At 43.3% G+C, this 15,257-nt stretch overlaps 1 protein-coding gene across 4 annotated transcripts in view; it reads left to right on the top strand.

The window, feature by feature from the left end:
• Window positions 1–15,257, top strand: part of LOC117442425 (receptor-type tyrosine-protein phosphatase T-like) — a 134,496-nt gene that overhangs the window by 66,083 nt on the left and 53,156 nt on the right. The gene's annotated exons all lie outside the window — the stretch shown is intronic.

The following is a 15,257-nucleotide window of genomic DNA, read 5'->3' as shown; positions in this document are numbered from 1 at the left end:
CACAAAGTGTGGTCGGATGAATAGTTTTTGGATATCTTTTCTGGTTGTAATACAACTCTTAGTATCAGACTATTTGAAGTGTCATAAACAATCTAATTGTGTTAATGGGTCAAAAACTAAGGTATCGTCAGGAACCTGGTATAAAAAGATTTCAGCTGTAAGCGAGAGGTTTGAAAATACACATTAGAGGTTTCTCAATACTCTAATTTCCCCTCCTCGACTCCTCGGTCCTCCGGTAGTGACCCGGAAATGGATTTCAGCGCGCCATGTTGAAGAACATCTAATTTCTCTAAATGCACATCGAGGACCGAGGATCGAGCGTCAAGGAGGCTCTCTGGAGGAGCTCTAACCGAGGAGACACTGACGGTTCCTCCACGGCTCCTCCGCGGATGCATTTCCGGGAATGGTGGAAGCGTGACGCACGGCCGGACTTATCTCAGCCAATGACAGCTCTGCATGCATCCCCTGGATATTATTTTAGAAACTGCTTGAACGGCCACGCGATGTTTACAGTGAGAACAGCTGGGAGTTCCGTGCAGAAAGCAGAGCAGTGTGTATAATATATATCACTCAGTATAACAGGCCTACATTACTCTCTGTATTTGAATGCTGTAGTTTAGTAGATATCTACAAACAAAGAGTCGATATTTTTCTAAGACCATTTAGTGCTTCACATAATAAAATACACAACGGCTGTAGCCTGATTATGCTTTAGGAGCTGTAGGTGTGTAGGTGTGTGTGTGTGGTGCAGTGTGTAGGTTTGACTTTTGGCCCGTAATTTCAATTCACCATTTCAGCTACCAGAGAGAGGGGGGGGGGTATATCCAGTCTCTGGTTGTGTTACGTTATTATGAGAGTGCTCTCATACTTGTTTGATTCTGAAATTGTATATATTTATATAAATATATGTGTGTGTATATGTCCGCATCTGTAGCCTGTTATTGTCTCATTATACCGCACTGTGAATGTATTAAAAGTAAATATATAAGTCGTCATGAACACATCTGTCCATCAGACAGAGGCTGCTGTGCCTCCTGTCATCATTAATGGACGTCTCTTTAAAATGACCGCTCAGAGGAGAGGAGTTCTCATTCTCTAACAGCCTGCTGCTTCCCCTCCTCTCTCCTCGGTTCCCCTCCTCTCTCCTCGGCTCCCCTCCTCAGTCCTCCGCTCGCATCTCCTGCGGGCGGGACTAACTGCCGAGGATAGGAGTCGAGGAGGGGAAATTAGAGTATGGAGAAACCTCTATTGATTCTACTACGGAGGAGGGATAAGGTCCAACCATAGTTTTAATAAAGCCTGCTGAGGTACCATGTTTACTGGGTGAAGCGACCGTCCTTCAGCTGGAGGACACCATCTGCCCTGAAGCGTCCTTCACACAGTCTCACTGACTCCTCCAGCTCGGGGTGGGTCCCACTGATGGACCTTACCCCCTGCTGAGAGCCAGATGCCAGTAGAACCTGGTTTTTGGCGGGACCAATTCACTAGGCGCTTCAGAAGGATGACTCAGTGGCACCTTTTCAATCAAAGCATGTTTAATAGTAAATAACAAAAAAGATATGCAGCTTGAATAAGATACATCATTTGTCTAGAAGTTATATCAAAGTGTACAGGGAACCAATGTTGCGAAAATAACCCTTTTTGCAGTGGGAATATTTTTCATCATATGATCAAAGCTTGCAGCCTTTATTTTATTCAAAGAGACTTTCACAAAGTCAAGCTTCATGTTGTCGAGACAGGCTGTTGTAATGATGTTCAGACGTAGCCGACTGCTTTTAGCATGAATGTGTGATTGGCCACTAGAGTGGGAATTTGCATGTGAATAGAGCGCGGGTTTTTGCTATGATTTTGTGTGCACTAATAATGTGTGTGCGCTTGATATTGTATGAGGCCACCTCCAGCCTCTATTAGGATGCAACAATAGAAGCAGATTGTTAGGTTTAAGTTGTATTACATGAGTGTGTGTGTGCCAGTAGACCCAAGAGCACATACAGGACGAGTACAGTCCAGAAGACTGCTTTCATTTGGCAGTTCATGTGTGTGTGTGTGTGTGTGTGTGTGTGTGTGTGTGTGTGTGTGTGTGTGTGTGTGTGTGTGTGTGTGTGTGTGTGTGTGTGTGTGTGTGTGTGTGTGTGTGTGTGTGTGTGTGTGTGTGTGTGTGTGTGTGTGTGTGTGCGCATATACCGCTCCGTGCGCATGTCTCATTGCGAGGGTTTAGATGTCAAGGCAAAGACACTGCACTAACCTGAAGGCTTTCAAATGAAACATTGCTCTGAAATGAAATAGCCTGTCAAAGACGTGATAGCCAACAGGAATTATGATACATTTGCTATTAGTACAAATCCTTTAATTACAAGGGCCTGGTAATGGAAACTGTCCGTCTTGCTTGCTGTGATTGTACAAAGGCTCATTTTCCAGAGAAACTGTTTTAAAGGGTAATTTTCTTCATGTCTTTATCAGAACAAGGACATGCGGTGAGAGTGGCAGGACGCTTGGCTGCGGCTCACACTTTAAATATGGGTTAAAGGGTCTTTATTCTTCAGTCAGGTTCACCTCTAATTCCCCTTTTCTAAGAAGATTTGTCTTCTGTTTTTTCAGCATGAGAGCAGTAATCTCAGAGCAAACTGCCTCAAGGAAGGACACAATGTCTCTTACACACTATGCTGGAAGGGGAAATGTAAATGTAAATCATTACAATAGTTGATTTATAGCAATACTCCTGAACAATATGTACAAATGAGTTGCAAACACTGGCGGCTACGAAGAAAACCTATCCTGATCCACTGCTTTCAAACAAAGTGTCGACATGACCATATATTCCAAAAGACAATGGACTTTATTAACATCATTTACATAAAACAGACATCAGTCGTTTGTGCATTTTCCTTTTTTTCCCTTGCAGTCAACATATACTATTATATATATTGTCGTTTGGCAACTATAGAGCAAACACCCCCCTAATTGCCCCCCAAGGCATATTTACGCTATCACAGGTTTGTGAGTCGCTTTTGACAAAAGTGTCAGCTAAATAACATCATTTCATTTTAATGACACTCATGTAGTAACATAGTGTTACTTTACACCCATCCCTGTGTTACTTATTTCCTCCTGACTGACAGGATAAAAAGTAAAAATGCGTACCTTCCGTTCAAACTCAAATCATTTTAAATGTGTATTGATTTCGACCAGGAGGTTTTTTGAACAATTATTGATTCAAAAATAATATGATACAGTACAGTACAAGTATGTCTGGGTCTCTGTGTTTCATTCAAGCTCGACTCTGTGTGTGTGGGTTAGGGAGAGAGAGAGAGACGGAGATTGTTGTTGTTAGCTGCTGGTGCTAGCGAGCTACGCTACCGGATATAAGGAGCTTTTTCAACAACAAGCGAGAGGAGAGTCCTCTCCCGTCAGACTGAGAGGCTCAGTGAGCTAAAGGAGTATTTAGATAGTTAACTTTAGTCTAAGTTATCTCAGTGGGTCTCAAACGTTTTGGTCACCATTAATGTAACAATTAATTCCCAGGCACACGTTTATATGATCATTATAGTTATAAAAAAATAAGAGAATAAATGAAAAACAGGTATGAAATACTATGACAGTAAAAAAACAATAAAGTTTAAAAGGGGAGCAATTTGTAAAATATCCATAAAGAAAAAGTAAATCTGTTTCCAGTTCTGTTTCACATGGGTGTTGAGAGATGTATCCATAGATCTCTTCATGTTGCTCTCAAAGTGCACCAGATTGATGCTTTTAACTTCAATATTTAAATCTTCGTCTCCCCACCTATAAAAATAGCACTTGACCCCTGCTTACACCTATATGCCGTGAGCTGATTATCGAGCCTTCATTGTAACAGTCGCGGGTACACTGTGTATATGTGTGGGGAGTGTTGCAGTAGAACATTCCACTGTAGCGACCGGGACATTAATGGGAAACCCTAAATGTTTGAGCGCCCTCTTTGAAACGTCAAGCTACCCCACAGCACCCCCAAAAGAAATCTCTGGCGCCTCACTGAGCCTGCAGCCCCGTTTGAAGAAATGTGCAGTGCGAAACAGGCTCACTGCAGCCATGATACGACCAAATATCAGCATTTTCTTTCTTTTCATTTTTGTGCACAGATTGCAAAGTGGCAAAGTATTATAACGTCTTGTTCTAAAGGGATTGCACAATTGTATTTATTTTTTTGACATTGTTGACCATTGACCATTGTTTTATTATCACTGTTCTAGCAAAGTGATTTATTTTTAAAGGAATGCTCACGTTCATATTGATGAACACTACACCATACAAATCCCCTCATTTGACTTCTCTGCCACACACTTCCTCACTTCCTCACTTCCTCCCTCTCTGTCTCTCAGCGTACTTTGGAAAGGGGCTGAGTTGAAGTGTTAACACACCGTCCTCCGGCCATCTGCCAAACACAGACGGCTGATGCCATGTTTGAAATCCCTTCAGCGCGCAGACTAAATGTTAAGCGAGCAGCCTCCTGCCCCCCTGTCCCCTTAAAGCCTCCCCTCCCTCCCCCCTCTCCCTGTTCCACTCCCAACCTTGATGTCCCCTCCTCATTCTGTTCACTTCTCTTTCTTCAATTGTACTTTACTCCTTCACTTCCTTGTACTTTTTCACCTTCTGTGGCCTTCTCTCCTCCCTCTTTTTTCACCAATCCCCATTTTCTCTCCTTCCTATTTTTCTTTGGGGATTTTCCTCTGCTCCATCTGTTCCCCCCTTATGTTTTCTATGTTCTCATGTCGTTCCTCTCTATTTTCTGTATTATCCAACCTATTTACCTCAAATGTCCGTATCTTACTTGCATGTCCAATCATTTTGTTTGGCCTTTTCTTTTAAAACCTCTCTTCTCTCACAGTACCCTTTACCCCCAAGCATCACCCTTCTAATTTTCTAAGCTTTTTCTCACCTTTCCTCCCCTCTTCTCCCCATCCATCCATTGCTCTTGTCTGATTACCTCTGACAGTATATGTGTTGAGGCAAAGCGCAGCGCTGTTTCCTCATTACAGGCATCTGTCTGCTACTATTTCCTCCCCCCTCTCCCCCTTTCCTTCCGCTCTCCCCTTCTTCTTTTTCTTCTCCTTCTCAGCCCTCGACCTCCCCATATGGTCATTTATAATTCAGCAGAAGCATGCCTTCAAAATAAACTGATTTATTGGCAGGCATTTACATATGTGCGAAGCGGGATATGCGTGCTGGTGCCTGTCAGTGTGTGTGCGTGCGTGCGTGTGTTGGTTTGTTTGTTGTCAAAAATAAGGAAAGATGGTTTGTTAGATATAATACAGCATGGCTGGGCGATATCTCAATTACAATATTTAAGGATTGTTTCCGTATGTCACAGTATAGGCACACAATACAAATATGATCCTGTAAATGAACATAATATGTCCTCTTTAAATAATAACTTTAAATGATAATACCTTATAAAACGTTAATAGGGAAATCAACCATGTATTCCGTCTCAAAGAAGTACGAGTTTCCCGTGGAAAAGGTCTTAATACAAGTTCATCTTAAGAAAAAGATGAATTCATGTTGAATGCCAATCATCACTAACCCTGGTGCTTTCATTATGAGTATAAAGACATTCCCTTTCTGTCAAGTGGCACGGACAGAACAAGATGAAGTCTGGAGATATTTATACAACATTGAGAGACCATCTAACCTGTGCATTAGTTATTTGTATTGATTTGTCCATTGATTTTTTTCCTACAGCTTATTTTTCTCCACCGCTGAGAATACTGTGCAATAAAACTCAGGAACAGATCAAAGGGTTTTCTTATTGAATAGAATATATTTCTATAATATATTGTTTTGAAGTCATTTAACTGCGGAGAGTTCTGACTTCCTTCACCCCTCTCTAAGTTTCTGTCAAAAACAATGTGTCTTCTCAAACAGATATTCACAGTGCTGCACTTTGGCTCTCCGCAAGAGAAGCTGATTGAAACTAAAAACTGACAGGCCGCAATAAATAACTTATAAATAAAATATGAGAATGTTGTCAGAGTTTGAGAAACGATCTGTCTCTGTGTGTCCCCTTTTTTCTCATCCCCGCTCAACTTTCTCACTTCTGTCCATTTCCCTTGTTGCTTTAATAGTCTTTATCTGCCTCTAAATACGTCTCCAGTCAACTGGCTGCAAGATTTTGAAATGTAAAGTTATTGGGATTATTTTGACTCAATTGCGATATGATTTACAATATTAGATGGGAATATTGTGTGTTCCCTTTCCTGTAGTGTGTTATAGGTGTGGGTGCATGTCAATGGTCTGCACTGGCTGAAGTGCCTGAGTTTCTCTCCCACACACTCCCCCCCTGTCGAAATGCCTCCATTGGACTCCTTTGTGTACTTCCATTCAGTAAAGACATCACTGTGTAACAGTCGCACTTCCATTGACTAACGCTCCAACGCATTGTACGTGATCTCTAAGTGGTTGACCAATCACAACACAGCTAACCAATCAGAGCAGACTGGGCTCTGGTTTTAGACAGAGGGTGAAAAGAGGTGCTGCAGCCCAGGCAGTATGAGAAGAATAAAGAGCTTTTTGAACATTAAAGCACGGAGACATGTCCCAGTAGAGACACTACATACTGATATGAACCTAGGTTCCCTTTAACCATCGTATTACAAACAAAAGAAGAAGTGGTGGGTTTGTTGAAATAAAAGTAAGATAACTACGAGATTTTCCATTTTGAAGATGTGCCACAAAAGCACACACAGACAGACACACACAACTGGGTCGGTGTGTAACTGAGCTAATGGCACTGGTTGTCTGTAGCGAGTGATGGCTTAATGTGTGGTCCTTTCTCCCTCTGAGCATCCTGCTGCTGCTCTCCTCATGTTTCTTTCATCGTCCGTGTGTCTACTTGTCTTCTCCCCTGCTGCCCCCTCTGTCTCCCCTCCTCTCTGTTCATCTCTCTCTGTGTCTGTCTTGCTCGGAACTTCATCTATTCACTATATTATTTTTTGCATCCGTCCTACCTCTTCTTCACCTTCTCTTTTTATCATTTCGCCTCACTTTTTTGACTTCCTCACCTCTCTGTATCTCCTCTGTCATGAACCGCCTCCCTTCTCTCTCTCTCTCTCTCTCTCTCTCTCTCTCTCTCTCTCTCTCTCTCTCTCTCTCTCTCTCTCTCTCTCTCTCGTGTACAAACTCACCCCAAAGCCCTCTTTGCATTTACTAATGTGTACCGCTGTTCAGGTGAATGGGAATCATTACACACTCCGTCAGTCTCTGCCAGGCGGTGTTCTTTCACACACACACACGCACACACACACACACACACACACACACACACACACACACACACACACACACACTTCACCCATTGTTACACCTCCAAGCATCGCTGACATAATCAGTATCCCCTCCCGAATCATGTTGCTTCTCATTACAGCAGAGGGTGTGTGTGTGTGTGTGTGTGTGTGTGTGTGTGTGTGTGTGTGTGTGTGTGTGTGTGTGTGTGTGTGTGTGTGTGTGTGTGTGTGCGTGCGTGCGTGCGCGCGTGCGTGCATGTGTGTAGACTGCGAGTCTCCTCTGCTTCTCTTATCCTGGTGCATATTCTCAACACGCCTGCTGAGCTGCTCTGAAGTCAGAACGCCAACAACTCGTCTGAAGTGTTTGAACAAAGCACCACAACAAATATTACCATCCCTCAAGCTGTCGCGCACACACATTAACACACAGATGCCCACCCACACAGCTATGTACATGAACACACACTCTGTACACGCAAAGCAGCACATAGATGCCTGGAATTAGGAAGCCCTGCACCTGCAGTCTACACACACAGTGTACACACGCAGTGTACACACACAGTGTACACAAACAGTGTACACACGTAGTCTACACACACAGTGTACACACGCAGTGTACACACACAGTGTACACACACAGTGTACACACACAGTCTACACACACAGTGTACACACGCACTTTGTAGACTGTCTGATTGCTTGTGGAAGTGAAGTCTGTAGTCTTTCATTCCAGCCACACACACACAGTAGGAAGAACTAGTTGTTTGTTTTGTTGTGGGGGGGGGGGGGGGGGTTGTTGTCTCCTTTTCTGTACGCATGATCTGAAGCTAGTCATGTGCATCTTGTGACTCGGATGCAAATACAGTTTAATTATGACATATTATTTATTTTTTAACCTGACTCTTTAGACTATACAAATATATTGTTTTAAAATAATTATAAAATGTTAAATAAGAGTATAGTTATAATAGTAGTAGAATAAGTATTGTTATTATTAATGTGCTGAATAGTATTAATAGTTGCGGCGGCTCAATCCCCAGTTACATTGAGTCGCCGAGAGGCTAAACGTGGCTTTAAACTGTGACGCGTTTTGGAAAAGAAAGTCCACGTTGAAGCAATATAGCTGTAAGGATATTTAATAAACAAAATGAAAACATAGTAACTATGGACAAAAACGGTCAACAGAAAACACGACGGCACAAGCTCACCCTCTGTCACGTGCACTCGACATCAAACAGGTGACTTCTACACCAAACCACACCCACGTGACGATTACCGGAAGTGCTCAACAAGCAAATAAAGGTGACGTAAATAATAAAGATAATACAGATAATGCACTTGAGCTAAGTAGTGTGATGGCACCTACAATAGTATTATATTGACCACTATTACTATCATGAATCATTGTCTTAATATATCTTTTTTGAGAAACATGTTGGCTTGCGTAAATAATAATAATAATAGCGTGCCTTTGTTAATGCTATAGACATATCCTCTTCATCACAATGAGCTTTACTTGCACCACGGAGGCCAACCCAGACTCAGAGAGGAGCACAGATCTGCTTGAGTGCCAACATGGAGACAAACAGAACTCTCGAGGAAAGACTGATTACGTGTTCAGCCCCCGCCTCGGATGATGGAGCGGTTTCTGTTGCAGCTCTCAGCGGGGGGGGGGCACACAGATAATGGTGATAATGAGGCTGATTTCTAACGCCGGCGGTGGCATTATTGAAACTGTTGACGGTGATTGCTGTTAATCATTGTTCCTCTTCAGAAGCAGTTGGGGGTCACAGGGACACGGTAGTAACAACGCATGCAGAATCCTGAAGGCTGATTTCTGTAGGCATCACGCGGTGGAGGGAGCAATGATTGTAGTTTGGGTTAGAAGGTGGAGGATTTCAAGTGATTCTATGTCATGTCTGTAAAACCCCAGGGGGTGGTCGATTGGAAGCTCGTTGATATTTGGTAATGACAGGCTCTGATCACTAACAGTGTGGGATAATTGATTGTTGATGAATGAGACGTACTGCTATCCAGATACTTCCAAGAGACCCAATGGAGGAGCATTTCATCCGATGTTGTTTATCCTGGGGGGAAATTGGGGTTTTGTGACAGTTTTATAATGAAATGAACCAAAAATGAAAAAGTAGAATAAAGAGAAAACAAACAAAAAAATAGTAAAATATCCAATAAGATGAACAACTCAAACAGGAGAAGTCAAATGAAAATGTTCCATGAAAAAAAGAAAACATAACTATAATAGAAATGTGTATGTAAACATGAGAAGTTCAACTAAAACAGTGCACCTTTGTACTACAATGTACAGTACACTGTATATGTAATGTTACAATAGCGGTGCTGACATTCTCTTCCCTAAATGACCACAGTAACCAGCCCGTAGTGGCTCGTCATGTTTTAATGCAAAGGTGACACAAAGGAAGAAGCTGAGCTCGGCTTTACTAATTCACTGCTCAAACCTAGTGAGTGCTATCACACCACCACTCATATGCAGATAAGTCCTTCTTTCTGTCTGCCGTGTGAATGGCCTGCTGCAGGCGAACACCTACTGCCATTGCACTGAGGAGAAGAAGTTCCTCCTCCTGTCAGAAAGAGGACACTAGTGAGAAGAGAGAGTGTCAACTGTTCAACGGGAAGGAAAGTGATTTGCTGTAAAACAGGATATATTTCTTATGACCACAGAGTCGTTAAGCTAAGTGTTTCAGACGGAAAGAACGACACTCTTGTTCTTTATGTAGGTGAACACTCTCTTCTGGCATCACCATGATGAGTCCTAACAATCAAACAATACCGTTAAAGGCATAGAGCACATCTGGATACCGGCATGTATGATATTATGCAAAGTCGTACTGGAGTTTAAAGAGGACATATTCAGCTCCGCTTCAGGTGTATATCAGTATGTCGTGTCTCTACTGGGACACGTCTCCGTGCTTTAATGTTCAATACTTCTCATACTGCCTGTGCTGCAGCACCTCTTTCCACCCTCTGTCTGAAACCAGAGCCCAGTCTGCTCTGATTGGTTAGCTGGCCGGCTCTGTTGTGATTGGTAAACCTCTTAGAGATGTCCCGCCCCTTAGCCTATTGCGTACAATGTGTTGGAGCGCTAGCCAATAGAAGTATGAGTGTTACACAGTGATGTCACTATGTTACGGAAGTACACAAAGTAGTCCAATGGAGGCGTTTCAGGCAGGGGGGGGGGGGGGGGGGGGGAGTGTGTGGGAGAGAAACATGCATGCACCATTTACATGCATGGAAACCTATAGAGCACTACAGGAAAGTGAAAGCCCGAAAAGCATAATAGATCTTTAAAACGTATAATGTTATAAAATGACTGCTCGGTATGTGTCTTACACTTAAACAGAGTGTTGCCGCAAACCCCCGCCCCCCACCCCTTTCTCTTTTCCCATCAGCCTTAACACTGCTTGAGGTGTGTGTGTTTGTGTGCATCAGTCGAGGACATTCTGAGTTGTTTGACACATCCGCTGCAGGGCGCTCTGCTCTTAATAGGCTATTACACAGTAACACCCTCACACACACACACACACACACACACACACGCGCGCGCGCGCATGCAGATGGTCCACCTAACACCGGCCCCACACACACATGCACACATAGTTGCTGACATTGGAACACACACAACACTTGAACGTTAAAGTTGCACTTTCAAAAAGGCACACACAAACCTTGCAGAAGGACTTCTTGAAGATGTTCCAGAACACACGAGCAAGGGAAGAGGACACACTTTAACACACTTACACGCTACTCAATGTCGCACACACTCACACACTTATGTTCAATCACACATGCTATTAAATTCCCTAATGCCTTGAGCCGGGCTGACGGCGGAGTGTGTGCCGTGAGTGAGTTGAGCTCCGTGGGGAGTTAACTGATTAAGTATATCTGTGACAGACACAATCCCTGCTTAGTGGCGACTGTAAAGGAGGCGAGGGGAGCAGGGAGAGGAGGAGGAGGAGAGTACAACATCTTGTTCAGCACTTTCAACTTGCTTCTGTTGGCATTTATTTTCTGTCTGTGAAGAAGCTCCATCTGTTCATGCGGGAATGTAACAGTTAAGCCTTTTCAAAGCGCCTAGTTAACGAGGCACGTGTCATATTAAGGTGCTAGGTTTTATTGTACGTTCTGTTCTTATGTTTCTCCACATGTAAGTGTAAATAATACATGTGCTTTATGAGGCCAAGCACCATCACATGCCTCTGAGCACGCCTTTGAAACACTTGGCTATGAAGGCAACAACTTTGCACTCTATATTCCAGACCACTGAGTGCCACTGATCCTTTAACCTCCATCATTATTGCTGGGGAGAAAAGACGAAGCAAAGGAAGAAGGGATATCATTTATAAAGTGTGTGCATGATGCAGTATTTTAGTAGCAGGCATCTCCTATAATCTGCACTCGTCTCTCTGGCTGCTAATATAAAACCTAATGGGCATATTGAAGCATTCAATGCTTCTCTCTGAAACAGCAAGCTCGTTGTTGCTCTGTGCCGGCAGCCGGAAAGACAAGTTAGCCTTTGTACATGTTGTTGTCCTTTTACATGCACAACAACCTATATCACATTCTAGAGGACAGGGAAAGCATACTCGGGACCCTTTCAAGTATGTTTCATTTAGTGTAAGGAAAAGGAAAATCTCAAGCAAGTAGCCTCAATATAAATAAAAGAGACCGTCCGCTTGAAGATAACATTCCCAATCCAAGTAGGGGGGGGTAATAAAGGAACGTTGAAACAGCTGAGGCAGATTGGTTCAGGAAAAGCCAAAAGCTCTGCCAGCCTGTGGTACATGTAAAGGTCGAGGATCATTTACACTTCTAAATAAGATCCGAGTCGGGCCATGGGGCTGCAGAATCTCATTAGTACTGTTTTCAGTGGAGGATTTGAGCATTATATAACCAACGTACTTTCTAAATGTATTGTGAGTTCCAGAGCCGGCCCTCGGCATAGGCAGTATAGGCGAATGCTAAGGGCGCATCAACCCATAGGGGGCGCCAGAAAAAGAAAAAAGAAAAGTTAGGAAAAAAAAAAATATTTTTATAAATTTCATAACAACACAATTTCCCGATTTTGGATCAACAAAGTACATCTTATTATCTTATACTATCAGAACTACGTATATATTGCGTACAGCGCCCATAAACTATGGCACACCCCCCCCCCCAAATCAAGTTGAACTGCCCCAGTCCCAGTAAGGGAGGTTTATGTGAAATTGTTCTTTTTTTGAAATAATGGTTTTAGTGTGCAATTATAGGTTTTAACTTTGTATTTTGTATTAACATTGAAATTTACTGTGTAAGTGGCCGCGGGGGGGAGAGCTTTAGAGAGCTCTCTCCTGAAAAACTGAGAGGCTCTGATAACCTCAGCTCAGTGAGGTAAAGGCACACCTTTATATGATCATTATAGTTATAAATAGGTGAAAAACAGGTATAAAATACTGACAGTACAAAAAAGTTGTTATTAATAAACAAGAATACAGTTCGAAAGGGGAGTGATTTGTAAAATATCCATAAAGAAAAAGAAAATCTGCTTTCAGTTCTGTTTCATATGGGTGTTGAGAGATGTTTCCATAGATCTCCTAATGTTGCTCTCAAAGTGCACCAGATTGATGCTTTTAACTTCAATATTAAAAAAAAAAAAGTCTTCCCAGGGGTGCATGCCCCCGGACCCCCCTAGAGGAGGTGAGGTCCCCCCCCCCACTTAAATCATGTTCAAATGGATAGGAAACTAAATACAGTTGCACACATCTTGTGTCAATATCTTTCTGTGTTGGTGGTCATGCCACAACCGTGCACGCGCAAATCATAGTGAGTGTCTGCATTTTGGTGGGGGGGCGCCAGCTAAAATCTTGCCTAGGGCGGCAAATTGGTCAGGGCCGGCCCTGGTGGGTTCATCACGCAGGGACAATGTAGGGTAGGCACTGGACTTATAAAGCAGTACATTGGCATTAGATGCATGGAAGTAAAGCAGAATGACTCCATAGATGATGTCCTGCTCCAATCACAATGTTTCAGTCAGGTTGGTTCCTCTTTGATCCTGTTGACTGCTGCGCTACACAGCAGTCATTAGGCCCTGGTGGCTCCTTCTCGTGTGTGTGTGTGTGTGTGTGTGTGTGTGTGTGTGTGTGTGTGTGTGTGTGTGTGTGTGTGTGTGTGTGTGTGTGTGTGTGTGTGTGTGTGTGTGTGTGTGTGTGTGTGTGTGTGTGTGTGTGTGTGTGTGTGTGTGTGTGTGTGTGTGTGTGTGTGTGTGTGTGTGTGTGCAGTGCAGGCTCCTAGTACACACACTCTGATCTGATGTCTCCAGGTGACAGCTCACTGCTGCACGTGGATGCCCCCGTGGGTCTCTCCCAGATGAAGACACTGACGACTATTTTGTCTGGCCTTTTCTGGACCCCACAAGTCAACAAGTTCTCCCTAACAAAACTTTTACAGTAGCTGCCTGGGTAATGACGAGACTTAGGGAAGGAGAGGATGTGAAAATAAATGACGAGGCTCGGGAGATACATAGAAAAGCAGAGAGGGGCGTGGGGGGGTTGCAGGGTTATGGGAGAGGGTTACTCAGCTAGGAGAGGAGCTCACTAATGAGTAATGGCTCCGTAACCCTTCGCCCTTGAACACTGCAGCTTCTGATGACTTTGTTGTTACTGCAGGACTACAGACGCCAGCACGAGCCGGAGTGCACACGTCAGCTCTATAGATCCAGACCTCTGAGACGCCATGAGCATGAGTTATACGGCTCCAGATCTAGCTATTTGTGATATGACTACAGACTTCTAAACGTATATGTTTTAAAGATAGTAGTTTAGGTCTTATTTAAATTGAGGATAACTTTGTTAAATAAGGTTAAAGTTGTTCCTCTTAAGGGTTACTAACCTGTTTGTGTGAGGCTGTGATTTCACTTTCACAATGTAGAAGTGCACCGAATACCAGGCAAGACTGGGCACATACGTGTCATCCATAACAGTAACCACACCCTGAAGTATACTGTGTTATGCTCTATTGTACTTATAATGACATCTGTATTTACTAAATGAACACCATGATGTATTGAAGATGAGTAGAAACTAGTTACTCAATCAATAATTTAGGAAAATGATTACTGGGGTAATAGATCAAGTGAGAAGTCTAGGGGAAGATAATGTCATAGACCTCTATACTTCTACACTAGAACTCTTGACTTATATATATAGTGTAAAGTGATCCTTATACATGGATACACCTGTGTGTGCAGTACATGAGGTTTTGATTGAGTTACGCCATGGAAAGAAGTAGACGTGGTAACCGTGGGGTCACCGATTGGTGTGTTGAATACAAACATCGATTGAACTTTCCTGGTTTGAAAACACAAAAGGGATTTATAAATCAAGTGAGAAGTAGTCCAAACACTTTCATAGACTTCTATACTTCTATACAATAATTCTCGACTTCTATGTCATTTAGGGCAGTTCTGCATTGGCTTTACTTCCTGGACGCACACACACACACACACACACACACACACACACACACACACACACACACACACACACACACACACACACACACACACACACACACACACACACACACACACACACACACACACACACACACTGTCAGCCCCCTTCAAACTTGTGTCCTGTGTCCAGATCTGCAGTGTTTGCAATCCAGTACCTCCTGCTAACTTAGCCCAATTAGAAGCTCCCCTCCCTGGGCAGGGAGACGTGGAAAGGGCCCCTCTCCCCCACCAGCCTCATATCGTTGGCTCTCGTGTTATGACAGCCTCTGACACTAGCACCGTGTAATTACTGCTGTCTGAAGGAGCGAGACAGTATGGAGCAAAGAGGGGAGGAGAGCAGGAGGAGGAAACATACAAGGCAGGGAAAGAACTGAGGATGAGGAGAGTCAGGCGGGGACAGAATTGGAAGAGAGGGAACATGAGACAGAGAAAGAGAAGGAGAAGAGAGGAAAAGAAAACTAGCAGACGGA

Source organism: Pseudochaenichthys georgianus, unplaced genomic scaffold, assembly GCF_902827115.2.
Source record: "Pseudochaenichthys georgianus unplaced genomic scaffold, fPseGeo1.2 scaffold_427_arrow_ctg1, whole genome shotgun sequence".
Classification (NCBI taxonomy): Eukaryota; Metazoa; Chordata; class Actinopteri; order Perciformes; family Channichthyidae; genus Pseudochaenichthys; species Pseudochaenichthys georgianus.
The sequence above is the reverse complement of the archived record's forward strand: the minus strand, read 5'-3'. Positions and strand labels throughout refer to the sequence as shown.